This window comes from Capricornis sumatraensis, chromosome 15 (assembly GCF_032405125.1).
Source record: "Capricornis sumatraensis isolate serow.1 chromosome 15, serow.2, whole genome shotgun sequence".
In the NCBI taxonomy this organism is placed as follows: domain Eukaryota; kingdom Metazoa; phylum Chordata; class Mammalia; order Artiodactyla; family Bovidae; genus Capricornis; species Capricornis sumatraensis.
In genome coordinates, this window is record NC_091083.1 from 13233845 (window position 1) to 13246029 (window position 12185).

Below are 12185 nucleotides of genomic sequence, written 5' to 3' on the forward strand. Positions count from 1 at the left end.
AGAATCTGAGGCTTCAACAGGAAGACTCAGCAGCTGGGGATTAGAATCACTAGATTTGTGCACTCATATGTCTGGCTGGTGGGGTTTCATAGGTGGCTCAGTGGTAAAGAATCTGCTTGCCAAGCAGGAGACCTGGGTTCGATCCCTGGATCGGGAAGATACCTTGGAGGAGAAAATGCCATCCAGTCCAGTATTCTTGCTTGGGAAATCCCATGGACAGAGGCGTTTGACGGGCTACAGTCCACGGGGTCACAAAGAGTCGGACACAACTTAGGGATTGAACAGCAGCAGCAATGTGTCTGGCTGGTGATTGACAGGCCTGTCACCTGAGACCTTGGCTGGGGCAGTTTTCTGAAATACCTGTGCATGGCCTCCTTCTCTGTTCTGGGCTTCCTTCCAGTGGCTAGTTTCCTTTTGGTTTCTCTACAGAGTGAGTGAGCCAGACACATTCCTATCTTAAGACTCATCCTCAAGAATCCCATAGAATTACTTCCACCACACTCTTTTCTTTGGAATGGTTCTTCACAAGCCCACCCAGCCTCAGAGGGGCAGAGAATAGACTCAGTTTCCTGACAGGAATCAGTGAGGGTCTGTATAGCAGAGAGGACCTGAAAAATGGCTGAGGGAATCTTTGGGAAATGCATTTTGTACATGTGATATATTGTTCTCATTATCAGAAAGTGAGATACATTCCTGCTCCTCAGAAAAAGACCAGTGTTTGATGAGAGAAATCTAGTGGTTAAAAACATTGGTTCTGGCCTAAGGTCAAGATGAGCTTGATAATGAATACATCAATCAGTTGGCCTGGATTCAAGCCTAGCTCCTCCACTTAAAGACTTTGGATTAGAGTTTTCTCTGTTAGCCTCAGTTTACACTTCTGATGCTAATAACTCTTACCCTACAGTCTTGTTGGGGCACTGAATGAGATATCATACCTGAAATGTTCCTTGAATAGTTGGTGATCACTTTGTTTACTCAACGAATCTGACACATATTAGAAAGTACAGGGCTCAATTCTATGGGACGAGAGCCCCATGTTTCTCACTATGGCGTCAGGCTGCTCTAGATGCGAGATGGGGCCTGTTTTCAGAACTGAAATACATATCTTAGAGACTCATTTTGTGTGACCTCTATTGCTGCCAGGACTCCCTACAAATCACTGACAACTTGGTTCTGAGCAGCTCCACAAACAGGGAGCTCTTTAAACTGTGTGGCAGACAGTCTTGTTGGGCAAGGTTTGGTTAAGATCATCCTTCTCCTTGTGAAGTTCAATCTCTATCCCTCACCCGACCTCCCACTGTCCTCGTGAAGGAATAATATCTGTTCTTTTCAGTAGTAACAGTTCCCTGGAACAACGATCTGACATTCTATCCACTCTTGTACCTCTGTTCTCCCCAGGGCCGTGGATTCAGGGGGCGCGGTAGGCAGAGGGAGGACCTCAAAGTCAGGAGTGGAATGGAGGAGCGGGAGGAGGGCCAAGACAGCAGCTCTGGGTTCCCTTCCTGGAGCCCCCTTGGCAGTCCGGTTGTTGTACAACATGGGCAGCTTTCAAAGGAAAGTTCTTGTCTCTGTTTATGAAAGAAAACTCAAAGTATCAGGGAGTTAACTTCTCTGGAGTACCTCTCAGCCAAGGTTGAGCAAGATATGGTTGATCAGTCCCATTGCAGGATGCATCTGAGGCATGTCCTAGACCAGCACTGCCCAGTAGAAATCTCACAAGAGCCTCAAATGGCAGCCTGATAATTCAGATAATTTCAGATTTTCTTTTAGTCACCTTGAAAAAGGTAAAACTAGACAAGTGAAATTAACATTGTATGTAACATATCAAAAATGGTATCATTTCTACATAAGCAATATAAAAATTAGTCAGATATTTTGGATTCTTTTATTTTTCCACAGCAAGTTTTTAAAATTTGTGTGTATGTCAATGTGTGGAAAAATCAATACAATATTGTAAAGTAAAAATAAATAAATGAAAAATAAAATTTGTGTGTATTTCACACGCACATTTTAAATCAGACTATTCACATTTCCAGTATCATTGGCAATATGTAATATTAGACAGTGGGGTTCAATACTATCACCCAGAGGCTCCTGGTAGAAATGAATTGTCCACAGCTGAACTTTCTCATTAATACACTTATTGGTTGCCCTCCCTTTCTGGTCTTACTTCCCTGCTCCCCTCTGCTGCTTCCTGGGATAATCTCTCAAATTAATACTTGCACTCAAACGTTTGTCTCTTTGTCTTCTGAGAAAATTCAACTTCAAGGACTCTGCTTCCCTTTTGTAAAACATAAAGCCCAAGGCAAAATTTCAATTAAAATATCAATTACTATACTCAAGATAGCTTATTATTTAAAAGAACCGTAGATTGAAAAAAGTGGTCACTTCACTTCAGTTGCTCAGTCAAGCATGACTCTTTTCGACCCCATAGATGCAGCATGCCAGGCCTCCCTGTCCATCATCAACTCCAGTAGTTTACTCAAACTCATGTCCATTGAGTCGGTGATGCCATCCAACCATCTCATCCTCTGTCGTGCCCTTCTCCTCCTACCTTCAGTCTTTCCTAGCATCAGGGTTTTTTCAACTGAGTCAGTTCTTCACATCAGGTAGCCAAAGTATTGGAGTTTCAGCTTCAGCATCAGTCCTTCCAATGAATATTCAGGACTGATCTCCTTTAAGATGGACTGGTTGGATCTCCCTGAAGTCCAAGGGACTCTCAAAAGTCTTCTCCAACGTCACAGTTCAAAAGCATCAATTCTCTGGTGCTTAGCTTTCTTAATAGTCCAACTCTCACATCCATACATGACTACTGGAAAAATCATAGCCTTGACTAGATGGACCTTTGTTAGCCAAGTAATGTCTCTGCTTTTCAATATGCTGTCTAGGTTGGTCATAACTTTTCTTCCACGGAGCAAGTGTCTTTTAAATTCATGGCTGCAGTCACCATCTGCAGTAATTTTGGAGCCCCCCAAAATAGTCTGTCACTGTTTCCACTGTTTCCCCATCTATTTCCCATGAAGTGATGGGACTGGATGCCATATTTTTCTGAATGTTGAGATTTAAGCCAACTTTTTCATTCTCCTCTTTCACTTTCATCAAGAGGCTCTTAAGTTCTTCTTTGCTTTCTGCCATAAGGGTGGTGTCATCTGTATATCTGAGGTTATTGGTATTTCTCCCGGCAATCTTGATTCCAGCTTGTGATTGATCCAGCCCAGCATTTCTCATGATGTACTCTGCATAGAAGTTAAATAAGCAAGGTGACAATATACAGCCTTGACGTACTCCTTTTCCTATTTGGAACCAGTCTGTTGTTCCATGTCCAGTTCTAACTGTTGCTTCCTGAACTGCATACAGGTTTCTCAAGAGGCAGGTCAGGTGGTCTGGTATTCCCATCTCTTTCAGAATTTTCCACAGTCTATTGTGATCCACACAGTCAAAGGCTTTGGCATAGTCAATAAAGCAGAAATAGATGTTTTTCTGGAACTCTCTTGCTTTTTCCATGATCCAGCAGATGTTGGCAATTTGATCTCTGGTTCCTTCGCCTTTTCTAAAACCAGCTTGAACATTTGGAAGTTCATGGATCATGTACTGTTGAAGCCTGGCTTGGAGAGTTTTGAGCATTACTTTACTAGCGTGTGAGATGAGTGCAATTGTGCGGTAGTTGGAGCATTCTTTAGCCTTGCCTTTCTTTGGGATTGGAATGAAAACTGACCTTTTCCAGTCCTGTGGCCACTGCTGACTTTTCCAAATTTGCTGGCATATTGAGTGCAGCACTTTCACAGCATCGTCTTTCAGGATTTGAAATAACTCAACTGGAATTCCATCATCTCCACTAGCTTTCTTTGTAGTGATGCTTTCTAAAGCCCACTTGACGTCCCTTTCCAGGATGTCTGGCTCTAGGTGAGTGATCACACCACACTAGATCATCACTCTAGCTGAATGATCAATCACCACGGACTATCTGGGTCGTGAAGATATTTTTTCTATAGTTCTTCTGCATATTCTTGCCACTTCTTAATATCTACTGCTTCTGTTATGTCCATACCATTTGTATCCTTTATTGAGCCCATCTTTGCATGTACAATTCCCTTGGTATCTCTAATTTTCTTGAAGAGAACTCTAGTCTTTCCCATTCTATTCCTTTCCTCTATTTCTTTGCAATGATCCCTGAGGAAGGCTTTCTTATCTCTCCTTGCTATTCTTTGGAACTCTGCATCAAGTGGGTATATCTTTCCTTTTCTCCTTTGCTTTTCACTTTTCTTCTTTTCACAGCTATTTGTAAGGCCTCCTCAGAGAGCCATTTTGCCTTTTTGCATTTCTTTTTCTTGGATATGTTCTTGATTCCTGTCTCCTATACAATGTCATGAACCTCTGTCCATAGTTTATCAGCTGCTCTGTCTATCAGATCTAATCCCTTGAATCTATTTGTCATTTCCACTGTATAATCATAGGGGATTTGATATAGGTCATACCTGAATGATCTAGTGGTTTTCCCTACTTTCTTCAATTTAAGTCTGAATTTGGCAATGAGAGTTCATAATCTGAGCCACAGTCAGCTCCCAGTCTTGTTTTTGCTAACTGTATAGAGTCGCTCCATATTTGGCTGCAAAGAATATAATCAATCTAATATTGGTATTGACATCTGGTGATGTCCATGTGTAGAGTCTTTTCTTGTGTTTTTGGAAAATGGTGTTTGCTGTGACCAGTCCGTTCTCTTGGTAAAATTCTATTAGCCTCTGCCCTGCTTCATTCTGTACTCCAAGGTCAAATTTGCCTGTTATTCCAGGTGTTACTTGACTGCCTACTTTTGCATTCCGGTCCCCTATAATGAAAAGGACATCTTTTTGGCATGTTATTTCTAGACGGTCTTGTAGGTCTTCATAGAACCGTTCAACTTTAGCTTCTTCTGCTTCACTGGTCAGGGCATAGACTTGGATTACCGTGATACTGAATGGTTTGCCTTGGAAATGAACAGAGATCATTCTGTCCTTTTTGAGACTGCATCTAAGTACTGCATTTCAGACTCTTTTGTTGACTATGAGGGCAACCCTATTTCTTCTAAGGGATTCTTACCCACAGTATTCGATATAATGGTCATCTGAGTTAAATTCACCCATTCCAGTCCATTTTAGTTCGCTGATTCCTAGAATGTCGACGTTCACTCTTGCCATCTCCTGTTTGACCACTTCCAATTTGCCTTGATTCATGGACCTGACATTCCAGGTTCCTATGCAATATTGCTCTTTACAGCATCAGACTTTGCTTCTATCACCAGTCCTGTCTACACCTGGGTGTTATTTTTGCTTTGGCTCTGTCTCTTCATTCTTTCTGGAGTTATTTCCCCACTGATCTCCAGTAGCATATTGGGCACCTACTGACCTGGGGAGTTCCTCTTTTAGTGTCCTATCTTTTTGCCTTTTCATACTGTTCACCCTGTCTTAAATTCCATGAATTCAGCATTAATGCATGCACTTCACATGGAATATCCTTGGATGTCCTTGGACTATCCTTCATCCATGGAGGGCACTGCCCTTTCAGCCAGATAGTTTAAGGCCCTTATCTTGCTAAGGATCATTTGCCCAAAGTGTTGTAAGTACACATTTCTAGGCAAAGGGGGCTGACTTCTTAATAAGGTGCTACTTGTTATCTGAACCACAGAGTGAGTTCAAGGAAATCATTAATGCTAACGCAGAACCCATAAGTTTGGAGTTAGCATTTGGGGTTTAGGAGCCTTAAGTGAATCATCATTTCTGATATTAGTCCCGCCAAGTTTCCTGGGATTTATCTCTAGCAGCTGGATGCAGCCATTGATGTCACACTCAGTGGCCCAAGGACACTTAGTCACTCAGGCAGAATGGTCTTGGGAAGCTGCTCTCTGTTCCTAATATCTGAGTGCTGAAATCATGAGGGATTTTGTGCAAGATGGGCTCATGAAGGGCCAGCTGGCCTTGCCAAATATTTGTGAGCAGGCTTACTTCTGTTCAGTCTTATGCTCCGGTGTGCTGGTGTCTGCGAAGAGTCTGATTCAGCCTCCTAAGACCATTAACTGCTAGCCTTCCCTGAGCCCTGCATCACCTCTTCTTCTCATACAAGAAGTAGTGCTGGAAGGATTTTTAAGAATGCAGTTGCCGCTAGTGAAGGCCTGTTTGTGTGAATCAACCAGTCAACAAATGCTAGTAAATGATATTAAATGATAAAATGAATATCAAAAACCAGTGAGGTGCCAGGAAACGTACTCTCTGGTTGTGGAGGGGGAGCCCCAATTTGGAGAGTTTGCAGATTTCTTTGGTATAAATGGTATTGTTCGAACTGCCAAACATTAGCCAATGAATGTAGGGGTGGAGGAGAGAGAGGTCCAACCAGCTAGTGCAGGCTGGCTCAGCTCAGATCAGTCCCATCATCCCTTTGCTGAGCAGGATTTTAATTGAACTGTTCCTTATGCTGATTGCTCAACATACATGAACTCACTTAGGATATCCAACAGCTCGAAGAGATGGGGACTGCTATTATCCAATGCTTAAGGGGAATAATATGAGATGGTGTCAGACAGAGTCATCCTAAGAGAGGCTCTGCCCCTCTTCAAGGTGGTAGAAACAGACTGACTTAAATGCCTAGGATCCTGTTTAAGTCATTTAATCCTAACATAGTAACTATTTCCCCATGTCCTTCCACTTCCAAGACCATGCTCTCTTGAAATGGACCCCAACCTGAGCCCAGGGACAGAAAATCAGCAGCCACCTCTGACAGGTCCGCTACCCAAGAGCCAGAGCCCAGTTGAGTTCCTTGGGGACAAAGCCATGCTATGGCAACACCCGAGAGGTCCAGCTTCTGCTGCAAACAGAGGCAACAGAGACAAGCTGACACCGTGTTAAGGAGAAGCGAGGGATGCTGTTGGGGAAGGTCCTCTAGCTTTCCCAGGCTAAGAAGGAGAGGGGAAACGAGAGCACAGAGGCCATCTGTAGCAGTGACTTTCAGTCGAGAGTCTCCATGGGTGTTGTGAAATACTATGTCATAGACTAGAGATCCCCAACCCCCGGGCCATAGACCAGTACCAGCCTGTGGCCTGTTAGGAACTGAGCCTCATGGCAGAAGGTAAGTAGCTGGGGAAGGAGACAAGCTTCCTCTACACTCCCCATTGCACGCATTACACCTGAACCATACACCCCCCCCAAGTCTGTGGGAAAATTATCTTCCATGGAACCAGTTCCCAGCCCCCAGAAGGCTGAGGACCCCTGTCATAGGTGGCTGCTCATAACTAACAAGCATTTATCCCCACTGATCACCCCAGAAGTGCCCTACAGCTTCTATAAAAAGGAAGCCCTAGTGCTTTTACAGTTTATAAATAGCTCAAAATGTGGACACAGAGATGTCTTTTTAAATCTCACGCATTCCCCAGGAACTCCCATTTAGGTGGGTAATCATGAATTCACAATTTAATTCTCAACTCACTTTCTGGAAATGCTGGTTTGGAACTGAACTCCCAGCACTGGAAACTCTCCTCTTGGTCCCAGTTACACACGATGCATTTCGGCACAAGGGAGGGTGAGAGGCTTCTCCCAGGGATTTTGCAAGTGGTACTCTGCTCATTTTATGAATCCTTTTGAACCCAGCATCTGTGCTCAGTGAGCTGTTTCAAGCATCTCATTTCTGTTTTTGCTGAACCCATTCTGAAAGGTCAATATCCATCCACACCTGATGACAGAAATTTGGGGGAGTTGCTAATGTAGTCATTGGCAACATTTTTCACCCTGGTCGTGGTAATGACCTTGGATGTGACTGCCTTGCAACCACAGAAAGCCTAACCTAGTGCCCAAACCCCTTTATAGTCCATAATGCCAAAGTTTTTAATAGCACATCTATCAAATGCATTTTTCTGTTCTGTTCTTTTTATAATAAATGGGAAAAGAAAAATGAGTCACCATAACTCTATTGTATAGAGTCCTGGCATAGGTAATAGTTGCTAAGAGAGTGAGAATTAGGCCCAAACCCCATTATATCTTGGTCTCAAAGAAAGGCCTGGGTAACAGGGATATAAAAAAGAATTTGAAATGAAATTTTCAAGGCACTGCTGAACACCAGTGGCACAAGAGAGGATTACGAAAGACAAATGCCCTTTCTCATGGAACCTACCATCTCAAGGTGGAGGGTGGTATAGGAGGGAGACATATAATAAAGAAATAAACAAGGAGCAAGATAATTTCAGTTACACCAGGCGATGTGTCTGTGACAGATTTTCCTTGCAACCCTTCCGATTAAGTAGTCAGGAATAGCCTTCCTTGGGAGGTGAATGTGACTCTATGTTAAAAGACATATGGGGTAGGCATATGAATGTATGTGTCAGGAAAAAGGAAGAACAGGACGTGTAAAGGTCCTGAGGCAAGAACCAGCCTAGAAATGATAGAAGGGAGCTAATACGTCTGAAGCCAAAGACAAGTGGGAGAGGGGGCTAGTGCGGTAGGTGGAACCCAAGTGACTTGTTCTGGCCCATGACACTGGATTTGGATCTTATTCTAAGAGCAGTGGTTTCTAAACAAGCAAACAGGGTGACCTGGTGAGATGGGAGGGAGATTCAAAAAAGAGGGGATATACGTATACCTATGGCTGATTCACGTTGAGGTTTGACAGAAAACAACAAAATTCTGTAAAGCAATTATCCTTCAATTAAAAAAATAAATAAAGTTTTTTTAAAAAAGGAAAAATAAAGAGAACTCTGGCTGCTATGTGCAGAATAGATTATAGGAAGATGAGAAAGCTAGGAGTTAGAATTCGGAAGACTAGCATAGTAAGCCAGGTAAAAGATGCTGCTGGTTTGGACTAGGGTGGTGGTTGCAGAGAATGAGCACAGCAGATGAACATAGGATATATATCTTGGAGCAGAGGTGATAGGACTCATTATGATGAAATTGCTTTACTGGAGAAGTAATTGAAGAAAAATATTAAGGATAATATCACAGTTTTGGGTTTAGATTCCTGGGTAGATAAGTCACACTCTCCCTTGAGAGGTGGAATACTGTGGAGAGAACAGATTTGCAGACATCAAGAATACTGTTCCAGGTGCATTGTTTGAAATGCCTCATGGGATTATTTATATAAGGGAGCAGAGTAAAGGGGAATCACGAGGGTTGGGAAGAGTGGAGTACAGATACTTCCCAGCCCTGAAAAGGCAACAGGGCAGAGGTAGTTTCAGGACCTAGAAGACAGAGAGGGCCATGGGGAGAGGGTCAGTTGGTAGGAACTGTGACCTTAGATTTAGGAAGATAATTAGTCCTTGAAGACTACCGGCAGCCTAGGAAATAAATGCCCTGGGCTCCCCATTGGCTGAGTATAATAGGAAGCCAGAGAGATGGGGACTTCACTGGTGCTGTCCATAGAGACCAGTGTCCCAAAGCCAGAGGGAGGAAGGGTGGAAAGCGGATCTGGAGGGGCCGATGGATGAAATCCAAAATAAGATGCCATGTGAACAATTGAAGACATAAGCTTTGAGAAATAGAGAGGCCAGAGCTGCAGATATAATGTTTAACAAAGTATCCCATATCCAAATGGGATGAATTTTAAAGAGTTTTCCTAAAACTGTCTTTAGAATTTGTCACCAGCCTCCTTGGCAGGAGGAGCACTGAGAAAAGTGGGAAGCACAGGAATTTAATCAGGGGCATATGGAAATTATTTAGAATCTGGATTGCTAAAGAAATCTGTTAAATAGAAGGAGGATAATTTCATGCCCCATCCCATTCCCCTCAAATGAGATGACTTTACAGTTCATCTAGCCATACTTTGAGGGCTAAAATGAAACTGCAGAATGATAACTGTCAGTTAATCCATGAAGTTTTAAATCAAACTCTCCTAGAGAATAATCATAATAATTGGGAGTTGCCTAATGGAGAATTTTTTAATTTAAAAAACACCCTTATGGTTTCACATTCGTGAAATGGCAACAAAATGGTTATGCCTAAGCTCTAAGTCGTCAAGTCCATGTTCATTGGAGAAGCCCAGATTTTTTGCCAGAATTTAGCTCAGCCATAATGTCAGGTGAACCTACAATTAAGCTTCCCTCTGTGTGTGTATTTAGTAAGAAAAATGTATTTTTAAACATCATGATAATTTTGAACCCCTAGTGGGAGATTTTTAAATAAAAATGTACTAAATCTATGTGCTTCCAGAGGGGTTAGAGCCAAAAGACCACTCTCCACCCCACAAGAAGAGCAAAGCAAAGAAGCCAGAAGGCTCCAAAGACTCCAGCGAGGGTAAGTCCAGTTCTTTGTCTCTTTTAAAAAAAATACACCATGAAAAGAAATTCCTGTTTAATTTGTAAATTATGTGCATGCTCTCATATTCAGGTATTTCTAGGTGTTCAAGAATCACTGGGAAATTCTTTATCCTTTATCCTTTCTCCCCTGAATGTGAGAGTGAAATAGCAGATTCAGGTTTAAGTCGTTTTAAGGTAAAGACCAAAAGTAAGAAATCATTTTCTCAGTGTAATGTATTTTCCATTCCTGCCAAGTGTGGCTACTACTTACCACTTAGGTGTTCTGAAATCACATAAGGGTAAAGGTCCAGACCTCTACTTGAAGAGTTGTAAGGTAGCTGTTGTCTTATTGGGATCTTTTTTTTTTTTCCTTATGAATACATTTGGGTCCAGAACAAAACCTCAGGAATGAGTGATAGAAACATTTCCTGTCTTTATTGTTCTCTTTCTGGAAACCAACGTATCTTCACATTTATCCATTGAGTGGGTAAGCCCAATGAGGCTGTCTTATGGAGAAATGATCCATAGTAACTCAGGGTGCAAAGTGCGGAAGTAACAGTAGAAATAGTGGCTATAAAGTGCCTGGCACAGGTCCGCTTTCCATTAGTGGTGGCTATTCTAGTAAACATCACAAGCAGGACCATGATATGGTACACAGTGTCCTAATTCATTGAAAGGTCCTGGAAAGCTTAGAATCATTCAAAGAACGCTTAGAACCAAGGAGAAGGCCAGCATCTCTAACTGGCAGGAGGTGGATAAGCTTTGTTGACATCTGATTGGGAGAGTAGCCAGGGCTCCACCTCCTACTGGAATTAGGTCATTCTCTGGATAATCTCTTAAAACCATGATTGGGAGATGGATTAGAAGCAGAACAGCAGTCTCCTTTCCCTGGAGAGGCTCCCCCTCACTGAAAGGTTCCTGTCATAGGTGTGACCCAGGTCAGAGGTGGTTTTCCAGAGCCTGGGGGTCCACTTGGGGGTATACACTGCAGCAGTCACCTTGATGAACAGGGGAGTTCTTCTGAGTTATTCCTGCAAATATGTGAAAACTTGTTTACTTGCTAAAGAATTTGCTTTGTTTAGGAGCAGCATCTCATAATCCTAATATGACTAAATAATATATCTTCGCCTCACCCAAATATATCATCCTAGAATCTGCTCTGAGTCACAAAAGTGCCATCCCTGTGGATTTGTCACCAGGACCATTCGGTCTATAGCATCGTGGTGATTAGTCCTTCTACAGAGGTGTGGGAATTGTACGTTTGTTCCTAAAATGCCTTCAGAAATACAAAAGCTGCTGGGAAAGGAGTGAGGGAGGGAGCAGAGTCTGACGTGCTAGTGGTAGGTGGTTGCATGATGGGGGCACTCGTTACTTGGGAGTGCTCCTATTTTGACAAAACGAACCATGTCCCCAATTCAGGCGTTACGTTGTTGCCTGTGCCTCACTTCCTCCCATGATTCAGAAGGTCCCAGTCATTCGCTCCTGCTGGATATGCAAAGGGACTGGGTAGAAGGGGTATGTGAGTCACGACCCTTCTCTGCAATCTTCCTGCTTTAGAATTATCATTTTCCAACTTGGTCATCTCTCTAATTTTTTTTTTCTATTAACTTGTGTTGATTTTATTGAGTTCAGAAAATTACCTAGCTATATTCAGACCAAATAGATGATTACATCGATGTGTTGAAACTTCAGAATCATTTGTACACATATGCATTCATTATCATATGGAATTCCTTAATCTACGTGCAGAAAAATGCTTTCAGTGATTTTTTTTTTCTCAAAAATACTATCATTACTCCTGTTGTTTTTCAGTCTCTCAGTCATGTCCTACTCTTTGTGACCCCATGGACTGCAGCATGCCAGGCTTCCCTGTCCTTCACCATCCCCTGGAGTTTGCTCCAACTCATGACCGTTGAGTCGATGATGCTATCCAACCATG

The 12185-nt window shown here is 42.6% G+C and overlaps 1 protein-coding gene across 1 annotated transcript in view; it reads left to right on the top strand.

Annotated features, from left to right (window-relative positions):
* MACROD2 (mono-ADP ribosylhydrolase 2) overlaps positions 1-12185 on the top strand; it is a 2306040-nt gene that overhangs the window by 2115006 nt on the left and 178849 nt on the right. The window lies entirely within an intron of this gene.